Raw genomic sequence first — 16,068 nt, 5'->3', positions numbered from 1 at the left:
CCACGTAAAGGCCTGGGAGTCATTTTTTAGACGGGAACGCCTCCCTTGCATATCATTAACGCAAGGAAGGGGTTCACGCTAAAAAATGACGCACATTCCGGGAACTTTGGCGCTATTCGCCTCTAACGCCATAGTATAAATATGGCGTTAGTTGGCGTTAGTTTAGCGTCGAATTTGCGTCGAAAAAAACGACGCAAATTCGGCGCAAACGGAGTATAAATACGGCCCAGAGTCGGGAGGGTGCATGTGGGAGAGCAAGGAGCTCAAAATTAAGAAATTGCCATATATGGGGTAACAAAACCTTTGGGGACGCATGTAATGCTATCCACCCAAGAAAAGATTTGGAAGGAGGGGGTACTTCGAAATGTTCATTCTCCTTTATAGGGAGCTTAGGGCAAAGGAAGGGTCAAAGGAGGAGGCGTATGAGCTTTTGAAAAGGTCCAAGGTGCCTATGATGATTGAAAATTGGACCACTGCTTTTCTAATATTTGCCAGTGTTCACTGCAAAAAATACCAGGAGAGGTCAGTGGCACTGTTCAAGTATATGGATGTGATCCACAAGGCTCAGATCACACACAGGGATTATGGTGGGTGCAGTATGACAATGCATTCCAGGGACATCTGTTGTGGGACCCTGGGGAAAAATGGGAAAAATTGATAATGATCCGGGAGAGCAAACAATGGGACCAGCAACATTTGGTAAGACCATTTTTACAGCCAACAGCCTCTCATTTGTGTATTGCCCCTTTCAACGTGAGGGGGAGGTGTGGGGTCAGGGACATAACCACAAGTGGGTGCACTTGGGGCCTGCTCGGATTTTAACAAAGGACTTTGCATGCAAGAATATTGCAAGTTCAAACATGAGTCCTCAAAATGCTTAGGTCGTCATGCACTCATATATTGTTATGGGGAGTGGCAGAGAAGGTCAACAAAGGGGACAATGGAATGCAAACGAGGGGAATTGGAACATGGGTGAAAGAAAAGCGAGTACATCTCACATTGCACAGGTGAGTTTCTGGGAGGTAGAGGTTCCCACAAGGCCATGGGAAAGGGCTCAAATGTCAATTGACTGGGGGCGATTGGATTGCTGGCTGACTCATTACCCGGACAGAGAGGTGGCTAAGCTGTTAAGCAACAGTTTTCACTGGGGGATTTGGGGCGGTACAAAGGACCACGGACACACAGCTGGATAGAGAATCTCAAATCAACAAAAATGCACAGACAAGTCATAGCAGACAAATTGAAAAATGAAATATAGGAAGGACATATTGCCAGGCCTTTTGACGACTGCCCCTTGTCTGCCTTGATTGTATCCCCATTGGAGTAATTCCCAAAAAAGAGGATGGTAAGTTCAGGCTTATTCAGCACTTGTTGTGGCCCGAAGGGCAGTCTATAAACAACTTCAATGCGGAAGAGGCAGCCTCGGTCTCCTAGTCTTCGGTGGATGTTGCCATGCCAATAGTGGAACAGGTTGGTCAAGGGGCTCTAATGGCAAAATGTGACATAAAGTATGCATTTCGGTTATTGTCAATACACCCAGAGGTGTTTCCTCTCTTGAGAATACAGTTTGGAGGACAGTGGTATGTAGACAAGGCCCTAGCTATGGAGTGCTCCATGTCTTTCCTACAGTGGGTCTTTACACAGCACACGAGTCAGAACACAGTGACACACTACCTGGATGACTTTTTCTTTGCGATTCATCCTGGTTCAACGGACTACCAACAGCAGATGGGACAGTTCAAAGAACTCATGGGGGACCTAGGGGTGCCTATGGCACCGGAAAAAAATCAGTGGAGCTCAGTATGGCTTATCTTTGTTAGGGATTGAATTGGAATCAATCAGCATGAAAGGACAGCTACCTCTGGGTAAAAAGGTGCAGATGCAGATTTCACTGACCACTATGATGACAAAAGAGAAGGTGACAGTTCAGGGTATACAGGTTCTGCTTGGGCATCTGAACTTTGCACACAGAGTAGTTAGAGTGGGCAGGATCTTTTGCAGACGCCTCAGCCTATTCTTGACTGGTTGGTCTCAGCAGCATCATCATGTGAGGCTTTCAGCAGGGGCCAAGGAGAACCTGTGAATGTGGAGCAAATTCTTGGAAGATTTTAACAGAGTGCCCATGGAGGTGCTGAAGAAATGGGAGTGGTACGTGCAGATTTACTCTGATACAGCAGGTGGCAGGGTTTTGGGCTGTACCTGCAGGGTAGGTGGTGTGCAGAGGAATAGCCAGCTGCTTGGAGACATGGGGGAGGAGTATTGGCTTTCTCAAGTTTTTTTCCCTTGATAGTAGCAGTGATGTTATGGGGTCAGGAACATGCACACCGTAAGACAACATGACTGTAGTTTTTATCGTCAACAGGCAATCAGCCAGGGACGCAAGGGTTCTCAAGTTGTTATGGGTATTTTTGGTGGAATGTCTGCAGCATGATGATGTTTTTCAAGCACAGTACATCCACGGATTGAACAATGACATTACGGATGCTTTGTCTCTTTCGCAGTGGGAGAGGCTCCATGGGCTGGCCAAAGAGACGGACAGGTTCAAGACTCATATGCCGGTGTTTCAGTGGACAATAGGAGAAAAAGGATACTCTAGCAGGTGGTAGGGTCATTGACCAAATCCACACTGCAGTCATATGCTTAGGCATAAGAGGAGTTATTGAAGAGCAGGGCTCAGTGAAGGTAGGGAGGCCGGAGCAGAGAGGAGGATGGGGTTCAGTTCAGTTTGTCAATGACTGAAAAGGGGTTGTCGAGATTGATTATTGTGGTAAAATTGACAGGAATTTCAGTCATGGGAAAGCTTTGCTGGGGGTATGCACGGTCCATGGGGAAACTGGGTAGGCGGATACTAGAAGAATGGGCCATGGAGCAAGGAAAAGGGGAGGTAGAACAAGGCAGCCACTGATGAGGGGCTTACTTGGTTCATTGATGGGGCACTCCCAGCAGTGTGTAGTGACCTGTAGTGACCTGGAGGAAGGCATACTATTCTCTACTCTGATGTTCTGGATGTTTTTTTTAGCCTTTCTAGTGTCTGAATTATTGGGGGTGAAAGGAAAGGGAGGGGTGCAGTGGCAAGAAATGTCCTTGCGGGGAGGGGCATCTGTGGAGCAATGATTGCATAAGTCAATAACAGATCAGAGATACTTGGGCAAAGCAGTGGTCATGCCATTATTCCGAATTGTAGGTATTTGCGCTGTATGGTGGGGTGCCCAATGATAGAAAATAACAGGCTTTTCGAACGGGTAAATTTTCACACATAGCTCTGCTGCCACAGTTACTGCTTTTCAATTATTAGCAGTACTGTGCAAGGCATTGCTCCATATTGGAGGGGAACCAGGTTCATATGGCACACATTCGTTCAGGATTGGGGTGGCCAAGGAAGCAGTGAGAACATAATAAAGTTGGGGAGATGGTCTTCAGAGTGCTTCTATTGCTATGTGCGCTTGCGGGAGGAGAAGTGTTGATTGAAAATAGATGTTTCTTGGTGTGGCTCACCCCCTTTTTGTCTTTTCAGTTGCGGTTGTGGGCCTAGATGTGGACTGTCGATCTGGATCGTAGGACATTCATTTATCAAATGGGCATAAAGATATAGAATACAAAGATGGTGGTGTGCAAGGGTTTAGCTTTGCTCAAGGAAATGAAAAAATACCTTTAAGAGCATAAGCCCCAGTAGTCCAGGTGCCACATTTTGCGGAGTGAATTTGTTCTGCAAAGGTAATGGAGGGGTGTGAGCCATCCGTTTGCGATTGACAGTGCCAGGAGAAAGATCATTTAAGAAATGTGTGTTTTTGGCAGGGAAGGAGGTTTCAACAGGGTTGAACATCCCGACTTGAGATTCAATGCAGTTGAGTTTTTTCAGGGGGATGGGGTGCATTTGCCTAATTTTGAGATGGAGCTGTACGTCATGCAGTTGCAGGAGGCCCTTAGGGATACCTTTCATATTCAAAGATGAGGGGTGTTTTCTTTTGCCCAGTTCAAATGGGGTGGGTCAGAAAATCTTTGGATTTTCTGAGTGGCAGTTGGCCCTTATGTTGTCGAAACGATAGAGCTACGTTGTTGTTGTTATTTACGTGAAAAGGAGAAGTTGGGGATCTCAAGAAATGTTAAACATAGAGGAAACAAGGAATTAAGAGTTACACTGCAGGAAAAAAGTAGCTAGCTGGACAGTTATAAGTTCAGGTTAGGTAGGCAGGAGTCTTAAAGTTAAAAGAATAGCAGAATAGGAGTTAGCAAGTTTTAAGAAATATGTGTAAAGTAGGAAGGGGTGTTTTAGGGGTGGGATAGCACTGGTCTTAGGTGGGTTGTGTCTAGTGAGGTTTAGTTTTGTAAAGGCAAAGGCCTACGTGTGTATTTTTGCGATGCGCACCTGTTATCAATAAAGCGGCCTTTTCCACATCAAAATCAGGGGTTGGTTTTCTTGTGCTGCCCCCTTTCACCCATTGTTTTTTCAGGGGCATATGATAGTAGGGAGGTCTGCCCCCCGGGTTGGCTGGGTGGATGGGTAGCTCACATTTTAAAATTGGCCTGTTTTGGCTATGTTTTTGGCTGTGAAATACTTTTTTGTTAGTATCCATTTTACTTTTGGTTTTCAGGTTAGTTTTTTCACTCAGGTTTCCTTGCTCAGGCTGGCTTTTAGTGGTTTCCAGTGTGCAGGTTTTTTGTGATGTTACATGCGTTGCTGCTTGATGCAGGTGCGTGGCAGTTGGCCGTCATGTTGATGAGGTGATGGAGCTACGTTGTTGTTATTTACATGAACAGGAGAAGTTAGGGAACTCAACAAAAAATAAGCATAGAGGAAAAAAGCAATTATGAGCTTCACTGTAGGAAGGCAGTTAGTTAAACATGCACGTTAGGTGGGTAGGAGTCTTAAAGGTAACAGCATAGCTGAATAGGAGTTAAGAAGTTCTAAGAAATATCAGTAAAGGGGGAAGGGGTACTTTAGGGGTGGGGGGAACAGTGGTTCTAGGTGGTTTATGTCTAGTTATGTTTAATTTTATAAAGGCAAAGGCCTTATATTTATGTGATGCACACCTGTTATCAACAAAGTGGCCTTTCCACACCAAAATCAGGAGTTGGGTTTTTTGTGCTGCCCCCTTTCACCCAATGGATATTCTGTGGCAGCCTTAGGGGCAATTTATAGTTTGGAGGACAGGGTTCTCCATCACAAATACAACAGAGTACCCTGTAAGCCAAAATGACAGTCCTCCCCCATCTAATGGACAAGAGATTCATCAGCTTTCCATCGATGGAGTCCTTTTTAGCTCTGCTGAAAGATAGCTTCCTTCGATGGCCCAACAGAGTAGGAGTCATCAGATGAAAGGCATCACACCACCCACCCTTATTATTGTGAAATATGTGATGTTCTATTTTTCCTGTCTTTCACTTCCAGGGGAAACCTGGCAGATAGGGACAGAAAAAAATAATGACCCCCACACCTAGGGAGAAAAATCTCTCTGGCTATGGTGGTCATTAGAGTTTTTTTTCAGTCACAGACTCCCACTTTGAGTGGGTTTTTTTAAACAAAAAGTTTGTTAACGTTTGTTGGGTAGCCAACAAAAGAAGATGGCAGCAGTTCACCAAATGTTTTGTACCATGACAGGAACTGCTGTGATGGCTAGTGTTTTCAGTGAAAGAAAATAGATCAGAGAGAATGATTTGCTCTATATCGCATGTTTAGGTTACATGGTGAAAGCTGTGATTTCAGACCAGTGGGCATATTATGAATGTTTGGTTTCACAGGGCACAGCTACGAAACTGCTTTAAGACATTGTGCTGCCTAAAGTGCATTAATTTAAATAAAAAATCTTCAGAGTTAGTGCAAGAGCCGGTTACAGTACGTATGCTTTAGGCAGTCATATAAAAATTGTTGTTCAGGTCAGCTATGAGCCAGTACACAGGTTCATGTTAGGCCACATGATTATCGAGTTCCCCAGTCATCCAGTTTTGGAGGTCTCTGGTGTTAACAGGGATGCAGATGAGTACAAGGCCCCCAGGTGAACTGGGGGGATTTACACATGCTAGCTTGTCTGCCTATGTAGGGTAATTAAGACAATCCATTTGTTAGCCATGCTCGTGCTAGTGAGCGTCCAGTGTTACCTCACTTTAAATGAAAGATGCACTTTCTCTCTCTGTCCGTCGCCGCTGCTGCTAGCTGTTGCAGACTGGTGGCTGTCCACCAGCTTCATCAACTCTGTGTTGCCTTACCTCCGTGCTGCACCCACTCATCTTCACTTCGCAGCTCCCACTTCACAGTATACACTGAGCAGAAACGTGCGCGTCATGCAGGGGTGGGCCTCTTTTTGGTTTTCCACCAGCTTTATCTCTCACAGCAGTCATCAGCACTCTCTCCCATAGGGCTGTGAAAGTTCACCCTTTCTTTCAGAGAGACAGAAGGGCACAGCCAAAGGGCCCATCTGCTGGTAAGGTACCGCTTGGAGGTGTACAGGTACACCTGGTAGCCTTCATAGCGTGGCCAAGTAATTTATCTGCTGGTTGTAGGGGCACAAAGAAATTAGAATGCGAATGGGCTACGTGGAGGGTGTAGAAAGTTGCAAAATAAGGGCAAAGTCATCGTACATTTCTATCTCCAGCTGCTTAAGCCTGGGAGAAGATGGAGGATTGTGCTGGTGTGCTAGTTGGCTTTTGAGTTCATCATTTCCCACAAGTTGGCAACAGCATCTTCACCTGTTCTCCAACCATTGGCACATCTTCACTGCATATAATAAACATTTCAAAACATTTGTAGTGGAACATTTCTGAGGCTGCAGGATCCTTCTTAAGAACTGATTGAGTGGGAATTTCAATTTTCATATTAAATGTGGTAAATATTATGTTCTCTGCAAAATAAAAACCAGGACTCAAAATACCTCTCAGAGAAAAGCAAGACATACATCAGCAGACCCCCTTGGATTACAGGGGCCCAGCAGGGAAAAATAAAGACCTCCCTACCTCCATTTCATCCCATATAGGATCTCAAGGGACAGTGAATCATACTGACGACCAGTAGCTGGAATCTCCAATGATAACTAGAACAGCCACCAGAAATAGATCAACCACATATAAAATGACAAAACAAACCATAAAGCAAGTAGCAATCAGAGATAGCTTTAAACTCGGATTGTCTCCAATAGTAAATACTAATCCCATCTTTCCTCAATGAAAAAAACTTTCATCTTTAGATCAAGGCAATCCAAATGTATTTACAGAGACATCATCTATTGTACAACATGCATTAGCCTCCCACACAACATTTACAGCAGTCACTGTAGTCAATGTGATCCATTAGAATACAATAGGCAAAGTAGACAATTGCATCCAGTATTGAAATAACTGCCGTTGATCACTCAAACATGCTATCATTGGAGATTTTCACCTTTACATTTGCAAGCCCTGACTAAAATATAAGGAAACTAAATAAAAGGGCCTAATCTAAGGATTTAAAGATGAAGCATTCAAACCAAACTCATATCATCACCAAGACAATTTTTCTCCCTAATTTCTAAACCAAAATATACCATTGAGAGACATGAAAATGAAAACAATTCAACTTCTGGAACTTCCCTATCCTCATCTTGCCAACAGGACCCCATTACACATGTTGCATTTACCTCCCATTCCATGTTTGAAGATCAACGATCCATTATATCAGCTACAAATCAGCCTAAGACGTTTATCACCGAACAAAAATACATTCACAGCTTGTTTTCCTCATAAACATAATAAATTAGATACATTAGGGTTAGCCAAAAAATATCTGATGGCGTTTCATGTTTGGCTAAAACAATTGATGAATGAATGTTGTCTTTAACTTTGGCAACAATTACTGATGACCTTTTTACCCAACAAAAAATGAGTGAATCCTTGCTATTATAACCACAAAATCAGGCTTCATTTATCTGAAATGACTGTAATATGCCAAGGCCCTCCTTGTTTACAGAAGAACACAACCCTTTAGAAAATCAATCAATGTTTAAGTAAGACCATCAATACATCAGCACCAATTTTGCCACAATTATGTTCCAGAGGGCCCGCATAACATACTAACCAACCAAATCATCTACAACTTCGAGGAACTACAAGACCGAAATTCAAATGATATTCTAAGTGCTTGATTCCTCTATGATGGAAATTCTAAAAAAGAAACAAAGCTTATGATCTTGCTTATGCGGTAAATAGTGGAAAAAACTGGGCAAGCAAATCTGATTTTGTTTCATGGGGTATCTACCTCACAATACTTACCAAATCTTATAAAACCTATATTCTAAAAGAGATATTACAATAACAAATTCCACCTCTTATTTTGATACCAAATATAAGCCACGTCAAAGGTCCTTCTAATTTCTGCAACCCTAAAGGACAACAGATTGAAGTCATCAAAAATACTTCAACAGGAAGACTCATTACTCTAGAAGGGACCCTAGACTAACACCAGGCCCAGGTTCCTACAGCACCACTTTATACCTAAAAATCCACCATTCATGTTTCTATGATAGTATGTGAGGAATTCACTCACATGATAGTGGTGAGAGTAAGCAAATGAGTAATGCAGCTCACCTACAGAGATCATCCAAAGCATTGCTTAGATATCATTTTCTTATTGTTTGGTTGCCGGGTAAGACCATGGCCCTCATTATGACTTTGGTGGTCTTTGTACAACACCGCCAAAGCCGTGGGTGCTAGAAGACCGCCAGTCGATCACCATATTACGAGTACTGCAGGATTTCTGCCACATTTTGGGCGGAAATCCTCAGTAGTCGTGCTGGTGGTGGGAGGCGCATGGACGGTTTCACCACGTCCCCACCCCGCCAAAAGGACCCCACAAGCCGTATTACAACCTGTAAGGTAAGTCGATCATCTGACAAAGGAGATGGGTGGGAGGGAGGGGGTGTTGTGTGTGCGTATGTGAGTGGGTGTTGTCCGAGTGTGTGACTGTAAGTGTGTATGCATGTGTGTATGCATGTGTGAATGGGTGTTTGAATGCATGTTTGAATGCGTGTTTGTATGGGTGTGTGTATGCATACTTGAATGCACATGTGTATGCATGTGTGTATGTGTTTGTATGCATGTGTGAATGTGTGTATGATTGTTGAAGTGAGTGAATGTATGGATGCTTGTAAGTGAGTGCATGTAAGGATGCTTGTGAGTGAATCCGTGTATGGATGCTTGAAAGTAAATGTGTGTATGTAAGTGTTGGTGAATGAGTGTATGCAGGGTGCATGAATGAGTGTATGCGGGGTGCGTGTGGGTGTCTGTGTGCATGTATGCGGAAAGAGTGATGGTTGGAGGGGGGCCCTGTACTGGTAGGGGTGATAGGGGAGGGGGCCCTGAACTTGTAGTTGGTTGGGGGGTTCTAGTATGGAAAGGGGGTTACAGAGGGGGTGGGGAGTCATCTGCTGGTGAGTGGAAAGAATTTCCTGCCACCAGCAGCCTTTCTGCCAGGGTTTCCATGGCGGTGCTACACCCCAGAAACCCTGGTGGAAAGCTGACTCCTAATACTGCCGGCGGTCTTCATTGGACTGCAGGAGATGCTAATCTCTGGCCCGTCGGGTCCAATTGCCCTGGAGGTACAAGCGGGAATGTGGCGGTTTGGCAGAGGCCAACCCGCCACACTCATAATGCGGCGGTCTTCACTGCCGGCTCGTCGGTGGTGAGACCACCTCCATGGCCCTGGCGATCAGTAGACCGCCAGGGTCATAATGATGGCCTATGTCTTATACAATGCATGGGGTGGTGGGGGATGCAAGACATACTAATATTTAGTGCAGAGTCTGATGAAGAGTTATATACTGCACATTTCAACCTAGCGATAAAATGAATTTAGCCAGAATGACTCCCCTATATTAGTAGGAAATTAAGTTCTTTGCCTTGTTGTTCGCTGATGACACCCATTTGCTGTTAAAGTCTGCTATGGTGTTGTCAATTTTGCTATAACGATTTTATCTCTTTTGTGACTAGTGTGACCTTGAGCTGAATACAGCTAAGACCAAGTATATGGTATTTAACCCATGTAAAAGCTACAGGGGAAAATCATCACTACAAGGTGTCTCCCTTGAAAGAGTGGGGGACTTTGATTATCTTGGTTCAGGATATCAGACTATGATTCATGGGAGGCCCAGATGCAAAAGAGTGTTGCTACACTAAAACACAGGGCTAGTGCCTTACTTAGATTTGTGAAAACAGCTAAGTCTCACCCTATTAATCCACCCTTCAATCTAAATATATAGAGCATAGGTTCTAACTGCGGTGTTGTATGTAAGCCAATGTTGGTCCTATTCAGACTTGACCAATCTAGGTTTTGAGGAAAATAAATGTGTGTGATCATTTTTTAGTACTCCCCCAAAGTTGACCCTTGCTACCTGTACGATTCTATCTTGGACTATGGCCTTTGGGACTTGTGGGAAAATTGTGCCTATTAGTCTACTGGGTGTGTATCTGGAAGTCGGTCGAGCTGAAGCCTTACAGATGGGGACTTGCTGACATTCTTGGAAGATCAGGAGCTACGAGGACGATTCCTTGGCTAAGACCGAACAAGATAAACTTGATGGAGTCTGACCGGGATGTTTTTTTTAATTCTCCTGAGCCTATTGGCTAGGGCTTAATGGAACTGTTAAAAGTGAGGTTCTCAGACGACACCATGCTAAATATACAGCCCTTGGAGCTGCAAATGTCTTAATCTTTTTTAACTTTTAAAGCGCTCCCTTTTTATGAAAATGTTTTAGATACCATTTGTCCTGCCTCTTTGAGATCTCTTTGTTTAAAATTTTGCTATGGCATTCTTCCCCTTGCAGCATTTTCAAGCACTTGGTTAACCAATGCCGGGAGTTGCACAGCATGCTGTGTCAGTTCCTATTACGAGACTGAGGAACATTTCCTTTTCTATTCTCCAGCATATTCAGCAAGTCGCCCCCAGCATGTCGCACGTTAGGTCTACTTGATCGAGCATCTGCTCTGTTGACTTTTAAGAACGGAGTAGACTCACTTGCTGTGTGTGCTGTAGCGAAGTGCTTGCAGGGTTCATGGTATAAGCAGACAAATCTTCCAACGTAATTTACTGTAGCTTGCTCTCCTTTCCTTACTAAGCAGTCTATTTATGACTTGTCATTTGATTCTATATCTGCCTTTGAAGATTTATATGTGTTATATTGTACTGTTTTATGCACTTTAAGGGTTTTGGAATAACCAAATAAAGTTATGATGGTGATATGTTAATCCCTGATCCTATTTCATGGACCGTCAATCAACACAGTAGTTGTAAGTACAATTAGCATATATTCTGACTTTTAGTAAGCAAAAGTACCTCTTTTACAGAAAATCTGTTGAGCAATTTTAAAATGTCAGTAGGTGGCTGACACTAGTATGTGATTTTGTATCCACACATCTGGTCAATATGTGCCCACTTTGCAAATCCATCCTTCTCCAGGACCTTATCATCTTGTGGCATTTGCTATTTTTTCAGTGACCATTTATCGGAATGCACCAGCAAATTCTTTTGTGGTGGCCTACTTTGTTCCAAGTCTACATTGCATCTTTCTGAAGTAACTTTGCCAATTGGACCCTAACTTGATAAAAAAAATTACAGTTAACCAATTAATCACTAAGACTTTCAGAAAATTTACATTTTTTGTGGATTCAATTTAAATTTAAATCAGCCACTAAATGTAATTGAGGCTTGATGCTCATCTTGCTGATGCTCATTTCCCCCTCCCAGTCAGTGTCTCACTGCAAAACATTTATTTTCTCTTTTCCCAGGAGCACCAGGTGAATGACATCAAGGATAAAAAATGTACAATTGAGTTAGGAAACCTAAATGGCGAATGAAGCTTCCATTGTCTACCCAAAATATCATTTTTAAGGAGTCCACTGGAAGATCAATTTCAGCCGTGTTAGATCTATGAGCCATTATTTAACAATTGTTTCATTTTGCGTTGTACATCTCCAGAGGGTAGTTGCTGAGGGAGCAGGTGGAAGATTTCTCTTACCTTAGGAAATGGGCTATTACTAAAGATTTAGAAGATAATGTTGCTGTTTCTGATTTGCCAGTGTGGCCCTGACTATGATCACATCATGCTGAATTTGCAGAAACTATTAATAGCTTGTGCAAATTGTGTATAAACACTCCTGGATTTTACTTTTTAGAATTGCAGTGTGGCATCAGCTGTTGCTGGGGTGACTTTTTATTCTTTTTGTCTGAGATTATGTCTATTTATTTCTAGATTTTTCTTATGGGATGCGATCAGTACTCTTTTTGCACACACATGACTAATTGTTGCTAAGTTTATGACTCTGTATTTCTTTATCAGAGCCTTTGTGGTGGTTCATGCATTTATTTTATGTACCATATTTATTAAAATGTCTGTAGAAAATGTTTACTCTGCTAAATTATGTTTTCTTTAATGAGGAGTGTTGTCTCTAACCACTGGATCATGAAGAGACTTTGGAGCTGAATTTAATTTAGGTAAAAATTAGGTGTTCAAATTATTGGCACTTCGGTAATTATTGGGGCTTGCCTTTCACACCCGCATGAAAAGAGAGAGAGTGAGAGAGAATATTTTGCACTACTGGTAACAGCTCATTTTATTTGCATTTTCTATTAAAAAACGCAGAGTAATGAACAATCGGTTTCACGTTTATATTTTACATTTCATGTCTAAACTTAGACTTCTGGTCTAAGTTTATTTTGTGAATCAAGCTCTGAGTGCGCATGAAGTGTATATAGTGTTGTTAGATTCTCGGCAGGAGTCCCTGGACATGGTGCTCGAGTGTTGAAAACGGGATCTGGTATTGAAGCAAATGGACTATATAATGTCTTTGAAGACCCTGCACCTCTTGCCATTCTCTTTCCTTCCACTCATATAGTGCAGCATTTGTACCGAGCAATGTTCCAGGGACACATTGGCACTCCCTTCCTCATAGGTTTAATGTGACTGGTGCATGACGAAAGTGACAGTGAGACAGAAGTATGCTTTAAGGTTCATGTTCTTTCTTTCACTATGGGACACATAGTCAAAACGCACCTAATTAATATTGTGGAGGATCTTGAACCTCATTGTACACAGCCCTCAACTGGGTGTCTAGTTTTGGAGAAGCGGTGATGGAAGCGGAAGTCGGAGGAGTGCTAGAAGGCGCATCACACAGGAGTGCTGCTCGGGAGTCGCGAGATGCAGACAGGATGCATACAGGACTTTGCAGGAGACACAAGGAGAGAGGGGCTGCTCGCCCACCTCGCTGCCCACCCGCCTCGCTGCACTGACTTGCTCCGGTGCCATAGCACTTTCCCATGGCAAAAGGCAGCACATCGGGACCGGAGCTTGCGTTGGAGTCAGCGAGCTAGAGTGGGATAAAGCAGAGGACCCGAGGTGAGGAGGTGGAGGCAGCGGGGCTCTCGTCGGAGAAGTGTTATGAGCAGGGTGAGAGCTCCTGAGTGGTGCCGCTCTACCCCACACTCCCTTAAACTCAACTCAACTCAACTCACCTAGCATTTGATGAGCATCGGCTCACCCTAACACGGCTTGCACCCTCCTCCACAGCAATTCACATGCGTTTAGCCATCTTTACCCTGGACTCCATGGTTTGCCTGTCTCTCCCTCTATCGTTCTGCTGTACTGCTGAACTGCCATCTAAGAGCAGGGAGATAGAGGGGCAAACAGGTAGATTACCAAATAGGTAAATAGGCAAAGCAGGTTCAACGCCCTCTACACACACCGCACTGACCAACTTTGAGACTACTCAGACCACGGTGATGGTATAAACTATTACAGTAGCAGCAGTTTCAATAACAGTCCTCTGGGAAAGAGGGAGGGCAAGGCAGGCGCAGAGCTGTGGGTGTTGTAGGGTGTGGCGAAAGCAGCCAGTATTAGGTTGGTGCAGCTTGCCTTACCTGTCAGACCCACCCGCCCTATCCCCCCACCTCCTTCTTTTCTCAGGACTCCAAGGAGATCTCCCAGGCTCCAGAAAGAGCTGCAGCATGCCCTCCTAGGGACTAAGAATTAAGGGCTAGGATCAAGCCCTATTAGACGTTTCTTCCTTGGTGTGCTCTCCCTTAACGTTTTGCCTCTGTTCCCCAGGTTGTTGATGTGTGCTGGAATTTGATTTTGATGTTTTTTGTTACTCTGGGCACTTTACCTCTGCAAACCAGTGCTAATGTGCAAGTGCTCCTTTACAAAATATGTATATGATTGGCTTATCCGTGATTGGGATATTTCAGTAAGGCCCTAGATTAAAGTGTAGATTCCCTTTGGGAACGGATGGACATGTGGAGTTTGGGGTCTCTGAGCTCACAATTTAAAAATACATCTTTTAGTAAAGTTGATTTTAAGATTGTGTGTTTGAAAATGCCACTTTTAGAAAGTGAGCATTTTCTTTATTAAACCATTTGTGTGACCCTGCCTGTTTGTGGATTCCCTGCCTGGGTCAGTTTGACAGTTGGGCTGGTTACACCTCACACTAGACAGTGACACAAAGGGAGCTGGGGTGTAATCTGCATTTCCTGATGAGCCATCTGTGCTAGGAGGGAGGAGTGGTCACTCACACCTGTAAGGGCGGGCTGTGCCTGTCCTCACACAATGCAGTCTCCAATCCCCTGGTGAGTGTCTGGGGCCTGGCCTGGGCAAGGCAGAAATTTTACAATCAAGAGAGACTTTGCTTTGAAGTAGGCCTACTTCAAATGAGAAAATGGGTATAAGAAGGGCACCCAAAATCACAGACTTTAGAACACTTCTGGAATCCAAGAGGAACCTTTGCCTGGAGAAGAGCTGAAGAGGTGATGAAGAAGAGCTGCCCTGCCTGTGACTGTGCTTTTTGGAGCTATCCTGCAGTTGCTGCTTCTGTCAGAGTAAGAGGGCAAAGACTGGACTTTGTGTGCCTTCCATCTTGTGAATATCTGCAAGGGCTTGATTTAGAGCTTGCCTCCTGTTGTTGAAGGCTCAGGGATAGCAAAGACTTCTCTCTGCCAGCACCTAGAGTCTCTGTAGAGACTCCTACTTTGCCTGGTGGTTCCCATCCAGTTCCTTGGACCCTGAAAGGAGAAGCTGGCAGCCGAAGAGGAAGAAATCCACGCACAGAACGCCGTGCGGGGAAAAGATAGATGCAACTCTGATCGTCCGGCTTCACGGTTGAAAATCGACGCTCGCCTGCAACGCGACCGAAGAATCGCGCACAGAGCTGGAGAAACAATGCGCAGCAACGCTGACGGAGGCTGGGAGATTGAAAACCGCGCTGCGTGGTTTTCAGATCATAGTGCGGCTGGATTTCCGACGCAAACACCGCTGGGCGTGAAAAAACAATGCAAGGCCTGCCCGGACCTGAGAGTGCTGACCGGATGGACGCATCGCTCTCCTGCAGAGAGAAGAAACGATGCGCCCGGACCAGAGAAAAGGAGAAACGACTCAAGGTCTTGCTCGTGAGTGAAATAGACGCATCACAAGCCCTTTTTGACGCACACTCGCCCGTTCTGGGGTTATTTTTGATACACCCAAGGTAAATTTTTACGCTAACAGTGTTAGTGTGTGTTTTAAACTGCATAAAGATTATTTTTGCTTTCTAATTGATAACTTGACTTGTGTATTGTGGATTTTTGTCGTTTTGGTCTTGTTTTGTTTAAATAAATATTTCCTATTTTTTCTAAACTGTGTTGTGTAATTTTGTAGTGTTTTCATTACGTTACTGTGTGTGTTGGTACAAATACTTTACACCTAGCACTCTGAAGTTAAGCCTACTGCTCGTGCCAAGCTAACAAGGGGGGTAAGCAGGGGTTAGCTGAGGGTGATTCTTTTTTACCCTGACTAAAGTGAGGGTCCTTGCTTGGACACGGGGTAACTTGACTGTCAACCAAAGACCCCATTTCTAACAAGTCCCATCAACAGAGTGTGCCTGTATACTCCAGACCATCTCAAATAATAACATCTACCCAGCGGAAAAAAGATCCCTTTATATAAAATTTCACATGGGTAGATTGCCGTTTGCCTCAGTGACCAAGAGGTGGTCCTCAAATCCTTCAGGGGGTCTGAGTGTTGCCCTTGTGCTTTTGGTGGCCAAGAAACATTATCTCACTTTCTTTTGTTATGCCATTTC

Source organism: Pleurodeles waltl, chromosome 5, assembly GCF_031143425.1.
Source record: "Pleurodeles waltl isolate 20211129_DDA chromosome 5, aPleWal1.hap1.20221129, whole genome shotgun sequence".
Classification (NCBI taxonomy): Eukaryota; Metazoa; Chordata; class Amphibia; order Caudata; family Salamandridae; genus Pleurodeles; species Pleurodeles waltl.
The sequence above is the reverse complement of the archived record's forward strand: the minus strand, read 5'-3'. Positions refer to the sequence as shown.